The sequence below is a fragment of the Oncorhynchus mykiss genome, chromosome 9, assembly GCF_013265735.2.
Source record: "Oncorhynchus mykiss isolate Arlee chromosome 9, USDA_OmykA_1.1, whole genome shotgun sequence".
Taxonomy (NCBI): Eukaryota; Metazoa; Chordata; class Actinopteri; order Salmoniformes; family Salmonidae; genus Oncorhynchus; species Oncorhynchus mykiss.
Genome location: NC_048573.1, coordinates 22,058,790 through 22,074,467, shown reverse-complemented (window position 1 = coordinate 22,074,467; position 15,678 = coordinate 22,058,790). Strand labels below are relative to the sequence as shown.

The 15,678-nt window shown below is 41.2% G+C and overlaps 1 protein-coding gene across 39 annotated transcripts in view; it reads right to left on the bottom strand.

Moving 5' to 3' along the window:
- The window catches only part of LOC110531736 (receptor-type tyrosine-protein phosphatase delta), a 595,272-nt gene that overhangs the window by 115,836 nt on the left and 463,758 nt on the right, over positions 1-15,678 (bottom strand). The window lies entirely within an intron of this gene.

The following is a 15,678-nucleotide window of genomic DNA, read 5'->3' as shown; positions in this document are numbered from 1 at the left end:
TGAAGGATGCCTGTATCTTTGTAGTGACTGGGTGTATAGATACATCATCAGAAGTGTCAATAATAACAATAACTTTGTCATGCTCAAAGGGATATTCAATGTTTGTTTCTAAAAATAAGTTCACAGAGTAAGCCCTTTCAGCAGGAAAATAACGTATAACGCAAGGCCAAATCTACACTTGAGTTTCTTACCAAGAAGACAGTGAATGTTCCTGACTGGCCGAGTTTCAGTTTTGGCTTAAATCTGCTTGAAAATCTATGGCAAGACCTGAAAATAGTTGTCCACTTTGACATTACAGAGTATTCTGTGTATATCTTCTACAAAATATGACAATTAAAACCATTTTAACCTCACTTTGTAACACAACAAAATGTGGAAAAAGTCAAGAGGTGTGGCACTACCTGACATATGTTGGATGACATGTCTGCTGAATGTTTGAACGATACATATATCCATTATTTAGCTGGAAAGGAATGTTTGTCTACAGTATATTTCACTGTGATATGTGGTTGTCTCACCTAGCTATCTTAAGATGAATGCACTAACTGTAAGTCATTATTATTATTATATATATATTTATAAATGTATCATTTGTACAGTTCTTGTACAGTTCTTTATTCAAATGTATTTTTTGTTACATTTGACTGTGTAAAACCTAGCAGTACTACATTTAGCAAAAAAACATGATTATTTGTCTCTGAAATGAAACCATCAAGTGATAGATTTTAAACAAATACATGTCTATCATTGACCAACCCCATGCCTATAAGATAGTGAAAAATCACACCAATCGTTTTCATAATTTCTTTACAAAATAAAAGCTAATTGACCAATATTTCTGAAAATTGATATCTAGTGTTTTGGAATGAAACTCTTTAAATTCATTTTTAAAGGTACTGTATGTTTGTTATTGGGGATAAGATTGGATAACAAGTTATTTATTTGTTGTCACATTACTTTGCTGGTGCTTCCTATAGTTGCACAATATTAGTAGTGAATCATGCCATTTAGCAATCATTGGCAAGAGAAACAGTTGCAAAGTTGTCTAAGCTACATAAGTTTAGCCCACTCTACAAAATTGCACAGTAACTATTTTCCTCTCTTGTTGTGTATGAACATGAGTTACTAGTATCCTCAACGTTAGTGACACAAAAGGTCACTGTGAGACGGTCATATTAAATATACTGTATATACTGTATATATATATAATTCAACGCTCCTACCCACATCCGTCTAGGCAAGCTGTTTCATAACACACAGTGCATTAAGTGTATGTGCTGTTTTACGAGACATACATCTCGTGGCCCCTTGACCCCCATTTTGTCTCTAATGACTGAGCCCAACTTTTTCCAAACATTATAGAGAAACAGAAGGCAGGCGATGATTGATGCTCAACATGGGTCTTTGCAGCTGGCATGCTAACGTTAACACTGAAATTGGACTGAGCTCGCCTCACAAAAAAGAGAAGAGAAGCTCTAACCAGCTCTGCCCCCCCTCCCCCCAACTCAGAATGTTCCAGAACAGGTGTGGCCAAACATCCTTCTGGATAGCTATTGGCTAAGCAAGTTGAGCTAATCAAGGTACTAATGAGCATCTGGTGGTGGGAAATAGGTATACTAGAACAATATTGGAACAAAAGGCTGTACAGACAGTAGACTGTCCAGGAGGAGGGCTGGAGGAAGATTTTATAACCCTTGTTCTAGAATAAAACAACTTTTGAATAACTATCTCACATAATAGCCATGACCACACAGACTTGTCTAACAGTGTGTGGAGAACATATTGCTATTTCACATTTTTTTATCCCTGGAAAACCACCCACTTGGCATTGGGGCTTGTATCCCGCGTAAATGAGAACCGTTCTTGATAAGAGCTCTGGCAAGGATCTGATTGGTCATGCGAGGGTTTTCTAAGCCCTAATTGGTGCTCGCGACAACTAGTCAAGTGTAAAGGCAATAAGGGACAGAAATGTAAAACATGCAGGGGAGGACAGTGAGAATAGGAGATAGGAACAGCGTTTTCTTTGTCCGACCATGGCATGTGTGGACAGCCATGAGAAATTGACAGTTGATGGAATTTCACACTATATGATATAGTTCGTTTTACATTTCCATTGTCACAAGAGTCAGAGAAGGGTAGTTTTAAGAACTGTAAATCCCTACATTTTTAACTATGCTCATGATCAGCACCTCGTACCCACGTTATCTGGGGATATTGTTTAATTAAACATCCAATTCCACAAAATGAATCGGTTGATTTATTGTTGATCTGTCCAAGGAAAACCCCTATTTTACAAGGAATAAATGTATTGTACATGTACATGCATGGCCCAATGGACACACAACACATTAGGGTTGGGAATTGCCAGGGACCTCATGATACGATATTGTTACAATACTTAGGATACAATTTGTATTGCAATTCTCCTGATTCTATATGTATTGTGATTTAATACTGTGATTTTATTGCAATTTGATGTTCCAAACATATTGCTCACTACATGTCTGCTGCAGAGAGAAGAGAGAGCATGAGAAAATAAAAAATTTACATGATCAGTCAGGGAAATAAAGTGCTGAAAACATATCGGCTCACTATTTAAAAAGAAGATGGAGAACTAAGCTATAGGATGAAAAATATCTGAGTTTTGGCGCATGTATAGCCGACTAGCGCTAGCAACACTACCTAGCAAAAATAGAAATATATTTTTCACAAATATTTTTTTTTACAACGTATCGATATGACATCGTCCAAAATAATAAAGCGATATGTAACTGTATCAATTTTCCCCCATCACTACAACACATGAAAGCAATTGCACCATAAAGAAGAAGTCATCACTCTCAGAAGTGGAGGTGAAATCCTAAGAGGATTAAAATGATAACATCATTATCATCATGATCATGGTTATGACCATTACACATGTTCATTTTGCATCTGTCCTCTTTTATGTAAAAATGCAATGTTAGGGTTTTAATAGCTTAAGTTCGCCAGTCAGCTGCTGAGTCTACCAAGGCAGGCCGTGAGACATACCACCTCAGCCTGAGAAGCAAGATGAGATATGAGGTATGACTCCATCTGTCCCTGTGCCGAACAACTGTTTTCCTTTTATTTGATCACTTCAGTGGTCATTAGGGGCCACACAGCTGCAATAATACTAGGAGCGGCTGAATCACTTCTGCTGTGTGTGTGTGTGTGTGTGTGTGTGTGTGTGTGTGTGTGTGTGTGTGTGTGTGTGTGTGTGTGTGTGTGTGTGTGTGTGTGTGTGTGTGTGTGTGAGAGATCATCAGCAGTACTGAAACTGAACAAATTAACCTGAAGGGTTTATAGAGAAGTGACATGAGACATGTTGCCTGCAATGAAAAGGGCACAACAACAACAGGCTGGCAGATGGCTCTCCATTGTCAAAGGCGACTAGGAAATCACCAAACACACACACACACACACACACACACACACACACACACACACACACACACACATAGTTGTGCTGCCGGGACTACAGCACACAATTTGTAAGTGACAGAAAAGATGGCGGAATATATGCGTTGTACAGTATCTTATTGTCTGCTGGGCTGGGGAGTGGTTGCATTGTGGCGTCTGGCTGAACAGGGCTGGATGGGTAATTGATATGCTGTTGGGCTGTTTGCTCGAGGGGCCATCTATTACGGCTCAACGCCTCTCCCTGCGTGGGCTGTGATGGACTATGATGACACGAATGGGGATTCGCAATGGAGGTGAGAGGGAGGGGAAAAGTCATCTCACAATGGGGAATGATTGAGGCGTGACATGGAAGAAATGGTGTTTTCACAGACATGGGCGCCAGATATCATGATCAAACCCCTATTCAAGTCTGGCTGTGACGCAGAACAGCTTTTTGTGGGGATTTGTTGACGGGGATATGTTGACGCAGGTATTGAGGAAGATCACCACAGATCTAGGATCAGATTACCCTAACCTTTACCATTGGGGAGTAAGGGGGGAGCAGAACATACTGTGTCAGATCCAGTGTCTTCTAACTACTCCTGTCACTTTTTAAACATGCTACGATCTGTTGTTATGCTCATTGAACGAAAAGGGAGATCTCAGGAGAGAGGCAGACGTTGACGCGGGGGTGCCTTTGCTACTGGCTATTGTCAAAATGTACATTTAGATGTAGAAGGGGCACAATAGAAACCAAAGGGATTTTTTTAAATTATTTTTTTAACCTTTATTTAACTAGGCAAGTCAGTTAAGAACAAATTCTTATTTTCAATGACGGCCTAGGAACAGTGGGTTAACTGCCTGTTCAGGGGTAGAACAACAGATTTGTACCTTGACAGCTCGGGAGTTTGAACTTGCAACCTTCAGGTTACTAGTCTAACACTCTAACCACTAGGGTACCCTGCCACCCCATAACTGTGCAATACGTAGAGACTGCACTGCATCTTTGTTTAGAAAGTATCAGTCAAGACGAGGGTGACATCAAATAGTGTGCTGTCATAAAATCTGTTACTAATGCCATTTGGGTGTCTAAAAAAAATCCCTACTTAAGAGCTTATGGCCAATGGGTACAACAAGGGGAAAAAATTGCTTTAGAGTTAAAAACAAAAACAAATTTGGTCCTTGTCAATCTATGGTCAGAATATTATAGGAGGGGATGATGGCAACAAAAACCGAACAATCTCACACCTCGCTATCCCCTGTCACCACTTTGGAAAGGTGCCTCGGTAGCTTCTTCGCTGGGCTCCCCTTAAATCAACCTAAATTATTGAGGCTAGCTCTGCTAATCCGCTGCTAAGCTGTCGCCCACAAACAAATGAAAAGTGTAAAGCCCGGTGCAAGCTAAAACATTAGTGGTGTTGTGCCCATGCTACCGCCATTCCACTCTGCTGCGGGCCATTATATAACCTTGTACGTATTCACTAAGTTGAATGAAAAAAAAAGCCACGCTTCAAAGCATCCCACTGCTCCCTTTTTCAATTTAACCAGGGTAGACACAGTATTAATAATTTGGTGACTGAAAAGCCTGTACTCCTCTTAGGAACACTGTGTCCGGGGGTGTAGCAGAGAGACTCCCGACTGGCAGTGGGTTTTTAATGCTGGATCTTAAAGGGGGGGCGTGAGAACATTTTTAACAGAGCAGGTGATCTATGGCAGGATCTTCACCACCTCCTCTGTAGCCTTTTTGTGAGCTTTATTCCTCGTACTGCTAAATGTGATGTTTTTTTTATGTCATTGCCTTAATGTCTCAAAGGGGGCAGACAAATAAAACATTGCAGGTAGTAAAGGTTTTATTCTAATCTATACAGGTTTCCACCAGACCTCATTAACATAATTTGGTCACATCCATTTTAACCACTCCTCCCCCAGCTAGTTCACATGAAGTAATAGTCTGATCCGCCAATGAGGTCATAGAGGGATCAAAAGTTGGGATGATGTGGAGCATTATGGGAGATTAACCCGAAATATGGCCGACGTTGTTGTAGTGGCAGCAGCTGCACAGAAATCATACGTTGCTTTCTCAATGCTTATTAGCTCAATGGAGACCCCGGTATTAGTGCTTTGAGAGGAGTTGGCAAGAAGTCCCCATTCTTTTGCTTTATTATTGTATTAGGGCTGTGTGATTTAGTACTGCCTTTTAACTATCCTTTCTATAGAAATCGCAGAGGCGGCATGCAACAGGGACGTCATTTTGGCAAAACTATAGGAATCATCCGGAAGTCAGTCTGGTTTTAAACTGATTTGATTTGGAAGAAAGTATATCAGTTCAAAATGGATATTCAAAGCTTCGTGGAAAGAAAGAAATCATTATATTTTTTGCCAAATTCTCCTCAGGGAGTGCTTCTGTTTTATTTGGGGGGGGGGGGGGGGGGGGGGGGTTGTGCTAAAAGTCTCCATTCATTGCCGTTTGTTTGAAATTGGCTTAGTGTCCAGACAAACATAGCCCTGAGACATTCTCTTCAAAATTATCTGAAAGCGGAGCTTCAACACTCGTAATGGCAAAGCTATTGAGCCTTCGCCACAGGTAGTGTTCTAACTGCCAGACCATTTAAGAGTATGAATTAAGAGGTCGAGAAGGGTGCATTAATAAACCCACATTTCTGTTCAGACCTCTTTTCCACACTAGACACCCGGTTCAGGACCGCACCATTTAAAAAATTATACTGAGTTACATATTCAATTTCATTTGCGTGAAAGGGCCCATTTCAGTGTCTGAATTTTGCCCTTGGTGGGTGCGTAGAGCGAAAGTGAGGTGAGGAAAGGGGAAGGCTATAATCAATGTTCCCTCTAAATTTCAGATCTACTGAGTTACAAACCTGAATGTTGCGAAACTTCTGTGCAATTTCCGGAGCACATTTACTGTGAACACTGAGGCTGTACACGTTTTAAGTTAGTTTTAACAGTGGTCAAGTAGGCTACTGGGGCTATTTAATCATAATGTAGGCATACCAGAGTGGCCTACTATCAAGAACAATGGAGAAAATGCATCTCTTATCATTTTAACATGGAAATAGATAGCGTTTAGCCTATAGCAGCAGCCAATGTGTGATGTTCAATGTAGGCCTAGATTCCATGAGGTCAACTGAAAATGTTGTTGTGTTGTTGGATGCAAGAAACTAATTTACAAAAGAAAATGCATTATTATTCCCATACCGTTACTACTGAGAATCAGGCAAATGATGCTACCCTCTGCCTATTGTCTGCTTAGCTAATTCAAGCCTGTCTCAAAATGCCCCTTTAAGACAAAAAAATGCACACGTTTTGTGCTCTTGTAAGAAGCAATCACTCCCCCATTGATGACTACAAATGATCAATAACGGTCCTAATAACTCACTAACTAGCAAAGGATATGAACACATGTTGCTACGTATAGCTCTTGCATTGATCTCAAAACAAGCGCATGACCGCTCATGCTGTAAAAACAGCCCAGTTCAAAGTGAATGGCAGAGATCCATATATGGCAATGGTCTATATGCATATAGGCCTACTGCAGCTCTGATTGGTTATGGTGCACTAGTCTGTGTAGAGTACGGGCCTGAGTCTTGCCAGTCAATGCAATAGAATCCTACTCAGATGCGTTTTGCCTACAACAAAATATGCATAGTTAGTTTTGCATACTAAGTTTTTCATAGTTCGATTTGTTTCGGTATGTTGCATTGAAAGTGGCTAATATTGGGTTGATTCGATCACAATTCCCACAGGAAAGGGAAACATTGGTAGTGTTAACAAACAGGGAAAACTCTAGAAAGTTGAGTGTGGTTCAATCTCGTGATTCTCTGCACAGGCTGATATTTCTTCTGTGCGGCAGTCCCAGGGAAGCTGCGTGCAGCTTAGAGGGAACATGAGCTATAATTAATCCTAACAATTTGGGTGGCATTCTGACAAAGACCCGCTCCGTTTGGACATACGAGGGAAGAAAAGGAACGTTTAAAGACGTCATTAACCTCGTTTGATGTCTTTAAGACACGCCGTATCAGTTCAGAAATATTGATGACTTATCGTAGTTTTGCCCAGTCGAACAAAATCGGATTGGCCAGGAAGAAAGAGGAGGGAAGCGGTGTAATGGCGGCAAGAGGCTGGTGGTGTTTGAACATGGCAGGAAGGCTAGCGATTTGGACAAATCCCTTTTTCTTACTGCTAAGGAACTAATTAAAGCATCAGAGATAATGCATCTTGGATATTAGGTCATCAAAAGGAACAGGAGTTAATCCTGACCACGTGAACAGACTGGGAACAAACTCTGGGCCCAAGTTAGAGGCAAGACATTTTCTTGGCCGGGTCATTTGGTTAGGAAACCTTCTGAGATAAATGTCCAAAGAGCAATATGCAGGCAAGAGAGACTACTATACATGTGCAAAGTCATGTTAGTGAGTGTGCATCTGCAGGAGCTCTAGCTTCTCTCTGCATTGTTTATGATGAAAACGATGATCCTATTTTATAAATCCCTTTCCTAGAAAAAAGAGGGGACAGCTAACACACACACACACACACACACACACACACACACACACACACACACACACACACACACACACACACACACATACTTTGACAAAGGAGGAAAACATTTACATAAAGGCTCATACTCATATGGATCTAGCGTTTTGTATGCTAATCGTTCTGACTGCCGATATTTTTTATGCAATTCTACATGTGAAATCGGTGCGCACTCAATTTACAAATTACGTTCAGAGGTGCTAAGTATTCTCAACCATCAAACGCCCTAAACACAACACACATGGCATTCCTAACTGTTAAGCATTTTTTGAGCAACACAAAACAGCTTTACATCTGCACATTAGTGATGAAACAAACAGCCTTTTCGTTGCTGACGGAGAAACAACATTGTGTGTGCTCACAAAGGGCCAGGCGAGAGGGAGGAAGCAAGGCTTAATTAGAAACGCTCACTGATTTGCATTGCATGCTCATCGGTTATCTCGCCTAAAATGGAACTGAAATTCTTATTGCAATTAGTGATTACTTGAAAAGGGATATGCCCCCGAATGACGGTTAATTACTGGATCCGGAATAGTGCATTTATTCACTGTGGATGTTTAGTACAGTACTGTTGAGGAGACCGCTCTTCCGTCAATACCTAAGGAAGTTAATAATACGAGCCTCTCAACTGCTTACGTGCTCTCAAGTATAGCACAGAGAATTACAACACGTGAAATTAGTTCAGTAACAAATGCAAGGGGACAACGTAACAACATTATAAGAAATACAAGAACTGTATTATATTTTAGGAGTTGATAGGTTAAGTCCAAATCATATGACACGACCCAAACATGAACCACCAGCACTCATCCCAACCCCTCCACCCCTTCAACCCCATACACATTCAATAGGACTTTTCTTAGCCATAGACAGGCTGCATTACTCATGCTCTGTGGGACTGCTATGTGAGGTCTGAGTTCTGGGGCTCTAGGGGCACTCTGTACAAAAGATACAACCGCTTCAGAGAAAGAGTAGATAATAGTCTGGCGTCTTTCATTCGGCAGTACTTTACACTACAGTACTCTGTCCTACATGCCTCCCCTGGATGCTCCACACACAGAACTAAACAAACACAAACACATTTTTATACTTTCCCAAGTACCGGGTGGAGAGGAGGTGTGAGAATATTCTAGCATGTGGGAGAGAGAGGAGCACTGTGGAATGGGAGGAAAGAGGAATGCGGATGGCATGAAAAGTTAATGGTTTCTCCGCCTTTAAAACCTTCCTGAAGGAAGAGGGGAAAAAGACTGTCCCTGGAAGCGTTCATTAGGCAAATGTGACTATCTACGTAATGACACTGTACCACTTAGTAAGCTCTATGATTACAGCAATGTGTCTCGAGGCTACAGTGGTCAGTGTAGAAAATCAACCCCATAAATGATCTTAAAACTAAGTTATTTTTTGTCAAATAAGCCAAATAGGAATTAATACACAATATAGTTTCCTATGCCTTAGTCTTTGAAGAATAAAGACAAGGCTCCACGTTCTATTATGTATTCCAATGCCCACTTATTGAACTGAATCTATAATAGTTATTGTGCTCCACAGCCTATTCCTCAGAGTTTCTTAGCATGTTTGAAATATGGGATAAAAAGTGTCCTGTGGAAAGAGTCGGCAGCGCAAACCATCCTATGGATAGTCTACCCACGAAGACACACGCACACACACTCACACACACCCACCAACCGCTGCCTTCCGCCACCGTCTCACGGTTAAATGTCCAATGAAGCTGTTTTTATCTCAATATCAAATCATTTCTGGGTAACAATTAAGTACCTTACTATGATTGTTTTTAATTAAAATTGGAAAAAAAAGAAGCTTTTTTTGCAAAGAGCAAGTATTGTCTGGGTGTGTTCAGAGCGGGGAGGGGAAAACTGAAAACTAGCTGTTATCGGGAGAGAGGTTAAGAACTCTTTCTTATTGGTCTATTAACTAATTTACCGCCTGGTGATTTCACCAGGCAGGCCAAAACAGGCGGTCTTTTAAAGTATTATTCCAACCTCATAGTGTGGAAATACTGTATATATAAACACAGGAAATGATGTTTTTGACTGCACTGGACCTTTAATAAAAACGCCACACTCAAACAGATGGATTTGTTCAAATGGAACCGGATTGCCGGCTCGGTGGCAACAGCACACAAGAAAAGAAACGTTGCTTTGCGGTGGAAACCAAACAGAAGGAGGCGTATACATATTGAATTGCGCCAGTGACGGCATGAGGAAATCAGTAGTGAAAAGAGGTTGGAGAGGGAAACATTAGCCCTCCTGTTGGAATTCAAAACATCTAGTCTTGACTTGTTGAAAGCAGCAAAATAACACGGAAAATACATTGCTTCTGTCAAAGACTTAAATCTCCAATTAATACATTATTCATTCATTTGTGTTTGAAAAGCGAACTTGCGGGCTGGTTGGGTGACAAATAAGGGGTTCGGAAGATTGGTTGGCCAAGAAGTATGACATTTGATTTTGTTTGTTTGTATTTCCGATTTGTGGAAATAGTAGTGTGCAAAGATAAGTCATTCTAATTGTGCAGCAGGCTTTCCCTGCTCGGTAGTCGGTGCAGTGTATTTGTGAAAGTTAATTATCTGATAGGATAGGCAGTGGCAGCCACGCTAACACAAAAATGCCTTCGTTCATTCTGTTATCCACTATTTCATTAAGTGGCAGCAAAACTACAAATGGCCAATGGTTATCACGCGAGGGCAGGGAGGTTTTGAAAGGAAATGGCGAAATGATAACACATACTTTAGTCACGCCAATGTAATGGCATTGTAAGAATGCACTGTATAGTTAAAACTAAATTACCATACCCTATAGAAATATGTTTCAAATGCATTTGTGCTTAATTCTAACCATAGGGAAACATTATGATGACATCAGATATACACTGGATGTACAAAACATTATGAATACCTTCCTAATATTGAGTTGCACCCCCTTTTGCCCTCAAAACAGCCTCAATTCGCCGGGGCATGGACTACAAGGTTTTGAAAGCGTTCCACAGGGATGCTGGCCCATGTTGACTCCAATGCTTCCTGCAGTTGTGTCAAGTTAGGTGAATGTCCTATGGGTGGTGGACACACTCAAACCGGTGAGGATGGTAGCTACTACCATACCCCGTTCAAAGGTGCTTAAATATTTTTGTCTTGCTCATTCCCCCTCTGAATGGCACACATACACAATCCATGTCTCAAGGCTCTTTAATCTGTCTCCTCCCCTTCATCGACACTGACTGAAGTGGATTTAACAGGTGACATCAATAAGAGATCATAGCTTTCACCTGGATTCACCTGGTCAGTCTATGTCATGGAAAGAACAGGTGTTCCTAATGTTTTGTGCACTCTTTGTATATCATTTTTCCAACATGACACCGAGCGGGGAAAAGTAATATGCTAGTAGCATTGTAATCAATACTCTGATTACAATCCATATAACCAAAAGCTTTCACGTAATTGTCTTTGCCCTCAGAACAGAAAAGCCTGACTCATATTTGCTTCCATAGGATCACAAATGGATTATGTCAAGAATCATTCCTGGAGATTTGCCATTGTGTACATAAACAGACAAAAATGTTATGGCCAACTGGTGCCAAGCCATTTCCAATGGATGCCAGTTGTCAAGCCTTGACAAATGACACATTCCATACACACTGTATTTCTCAGACTTTTGCAGAAGACTAGCACATACCGTACTGAACTGTGTACTAGCCATCTCTGACCACATCTCTAGAGGGTAGACAAGAGGACTATATTACTTGTCACAGAACTTCTGCAACGGGGAAAAACAGAACTGCATGTGGGACGCTGTCATAGAACCCACACTACTCCCAAACCCTCGCCTTAACCTAACCTTGATAGAAACACACTACCACGAATGAGTAATCCATTACCATACTTTCCACCTAAATGTCAACATTGGGAACAGAAAAAGCCCTTCAACTCTGTTCAAGCTACAGCCTACAGGTCTACTTAAAGTTATGTTGAAGTCATCTCAGTCTGTCCAAAAGCTTCAGTGACAACCCAACCAGTGGCACTACGGCTCAGTGCTTCACTTCACCCTAGGAGGCCCTATCCATGGCACTCTCTGTCACCAACCCAACAGTGTTTCTGGCTCAGTCCAACTCCGATGGGTGCTGTGTGGGAGAAAACAAACCCCTACCGCCAACGGCCGCTCCGAGACCAAAGTGACCTTTTACAGCCCATTAATAATGGTGGTAGTAGAAGGCAATGAAAGAAAGAGAAAGAAAAAATATCCTTGTTGCTGTTTCAAACCGTTTCTTTTTCTCCCCACAGCAGAACACCTTCATAATGGCCTAATACATGATAGAGAAACAACAGGGGTAAGTAGCTTGTGGTCGTCCCATGTGGGTTCCATTTGGGAAACATGGTCCTCTGGATCCCTCGACCACCAAATCAGAAAGGAAACCAGCCAGAGGGGAGGGCCTCCCTAAAACCATTGTTTGGATTAACCTTGAAATTGGTGTCAGAAGTGGGATCCCCTTCGCAGAGGGTCAGCATAAATTTGAGCCTCTCCCAACAAGAGCAGTCACATGTGCTGAGATGTGTACAAATGCATCAAACACAATGGCACTTTTGTCGTGTGCTTCGTGGAGGATGAACATGAAATTAAGATAGTTAAACTGACATAGAGTGTGCAAAGCTGTCATTAAGGTAAAGGGTGGCTACTTTGAAGAATCTCAAATATTTCTGATTTGTTTAACACATTTTTGGTTACTACATGATTCCATATGTGTTATTTCATAGTTTTGATGTCTTCACTATTATTCTACAATGTAGAAAATAGTACAAATAAAGAAAAACCCTGGAATGAGTCGGTGTGTCCAAACCTTTGACTGGTACTGTATGTCTTGCAGGGATTCATGATAATGTATGATGCCCAGTGCAGATATTCACAATATACCAACAGTAAAGTGTGACCGCTATGGAAAATCAAATATTAATGAAAATGTACTCCGTATGCTAGCTTCGCACAAAGCTAAGGACAGCTTCAAGGAGGCCCAAACAAGAAGACTGATGAATCCTCAGGCGATAGGTCCTGTTATCTTTATCCTTCATCAGTAGAGACATTGACCTTTAATGACTGCAAATTAAAAAAGAAGCAAATTAATACACTAATGTGTATTCATTTGTGCAGAAAATTGTCCAGCTTCTTAACTTCCTTTGATTTCATCAAAAACACTCAACCCCAAACGAGGAGGTCAACGGTTTGGAGATGAACATCATTTTGACTGTGAAAATGTAGTCTCCCGGATGCCAATATGAATGGCGTTTACAGTGAAGAAACCACAGCTATAACATTCTAACTACACTGGGAATAAACCGTATGTGATGGCTTGATATCTTACATTCAACAGAATTAGATTTGTTTGACATGTGTAAGTGTAAAGTTCTCAAGATGGTGTGTTATATTGATGAAGACGCTGTTTTCATTAGCCGTGCTCGATTTGAAATGTATTTACATTTCCAGATCAACAACAAAACTGCACTCGATGTACACCATAACAATGTAGCGAGCTGCTTTGAAGCCTAATTGCGCACCAAAAAGTACACAGTGTATTGTGTGTGTGTTTCTGTAGCCGTGACTTAGTCTTCAATTGTAAACAAATGAAAGTGGGGGGTAGAGAGCGCTGGAACTAGGATGTGAGGAGCGCAATGTGACCACAAAGGACACTCCGGGGACCTCATTAAATGAATACGGAGGAATTAAGAGTTTCAGATCACTTTAAATAGTGTCTTTTTTATCGTGTGTGTGTGTGCTGGCCTAACTGATGGAGCGGGAGATGGAGAGAGAGAGTGTGTGTGTGGGTCTGTCTGTGTGTGTCTTTTGTTGTTACCACCATGTTGTTACTATTGTTACCACTGAATTTGTCAGCGATCATCAAATTTGTGTGTGTTGAGAAGCTGCTTAAGTACCAGACCCTCGTGGTTCGCTTGGACAGCCTCGGCTGTACAGTAGGTGCAAGCTGGTGGCACTGATATTTGGCAGTCTCGTCCACGTACACCGGCTTGCAGTGCGTGGCCAGATTGAGGGCCTGACAAATACCACGGCAAAGCAATTGGCTAGGTACTGCTCTGTTTCAGCTGTCGTGGGCAGCCTAGCTGTTTGGAGAAGGGTGGTGCTTTCTGTACCCTTGAGTGCCATGCATATAGGCCCCTTTGAAACTTTTGATTCTTTTTTTGTAAATTTGTTGATGGATTCATATAAAGTATTTAAAATGTGTGTGTGTGTGTGTGCCTGTGTATTTGCCAAATCTCTTAGTGACAAAACGTTCCAATTTACTGTACAATCTTGTGTATGTTTTGTAGTCCAATCAAAATGGAATACAGAGCAGGATATTGTCAGTAAGATGTCACTAAATTGTTTTGGTGTTCAACCAAGTGTGCCTGCCAGGAAAATAGGACGTTGGAACACCCTGCTTGGCTCTCAACCACACTAAAGAGCTGTCAAAACACAGCAAGCCAAAACACAGTGCAGATGATGATGATGATGATGATGATGATGATGATGATGTGGAACAGTGAAGTCTGGTCCTGAGTGTGAGAACAATAACTATCACAGCAGTGGATGACATGTACCCAACTGCCAGAAAACAAGAGGGAGACCGATATTTCCAGTACCTCCAAAAGCTTGTTTTAAGGCCATTTGGTTAGTGCACTGAGGTGATATGTACCAAAGTAAAAGATTGCAGTAAGTTTTACCTCAGAGGTTCCCCATAACTGTACCTTTATTTCTGGCTGGGTTTGAATCAGAGTTTTAACTGGCCGTTGTATTAACATTCCCAGGTGGTTTCGAGTTTTAGTTACAGTTGTGTTTTCAGGGAATGTGACTTTTTGAGCGATGCCTCTCGACAGCAGTAGCCTGTTAGTCTGTTAAGGACTAGGGAAGTGGCCTTTGGACTGCTGGAATATGTTACATTAGTCTCTTTAGGCCTGGCCTCCCCTCACCGGACTACAGTTGACAGAGCAGGAGGGTAAACAAATGCGGCGGCCTCGAGTACAAACATTTACACACATTAATGGGCTCTGGATCAACTTGGGAGAGAGAGAGAGAGACCAAAAGAGAAAGAGAGAGCGAGAGAGAAAGAGAGAGAGAGTGTGTGTGAAATCACATTTGTTTGTGCATTTAAATGTGAATGAATCATATGAACTCCTTTGTGTTTGTTACCTGCGAAAGTGTGTTTCCTGTGTGTTTGTGTCAACATGTTTAAATTGGCACATTGAGGAAATCTTCAAATCAAATCAAATGTTATTGGTCACATACACATGGTTAGAAGATGTTATTGTGAGTGTAGTGAAATGCTTGTGCTTCTAGTACCGACAGTGCATTAATATCTAACAAGTCATCTAACAAATTCACAACGACTACCTTATACACACAGATGTAAAGAGATGAATAAGAATATGTACATATAAATATTTGGATGAGCGATGGCTGTGCAGCATAGGCAAGATGCAGTAGAGGTTTAACAGTCTGATGGCCTTGAGATAGAAGCTGTTTTTCAGTCTCTCGGTCCCAGCTTTGATGTCTGTAGACCCTGCCACATAAGTCTCATGTTTGAGCCGTTGAATTGCGACTCTACTTTGTCTCTATACTGATGCTTTGCTTGTTTGATTACCTTGCGGAGGGAATAGCTACACTGTTGGTATTCGGTCGTGTTTCCAGTCACCTTGCAATGATT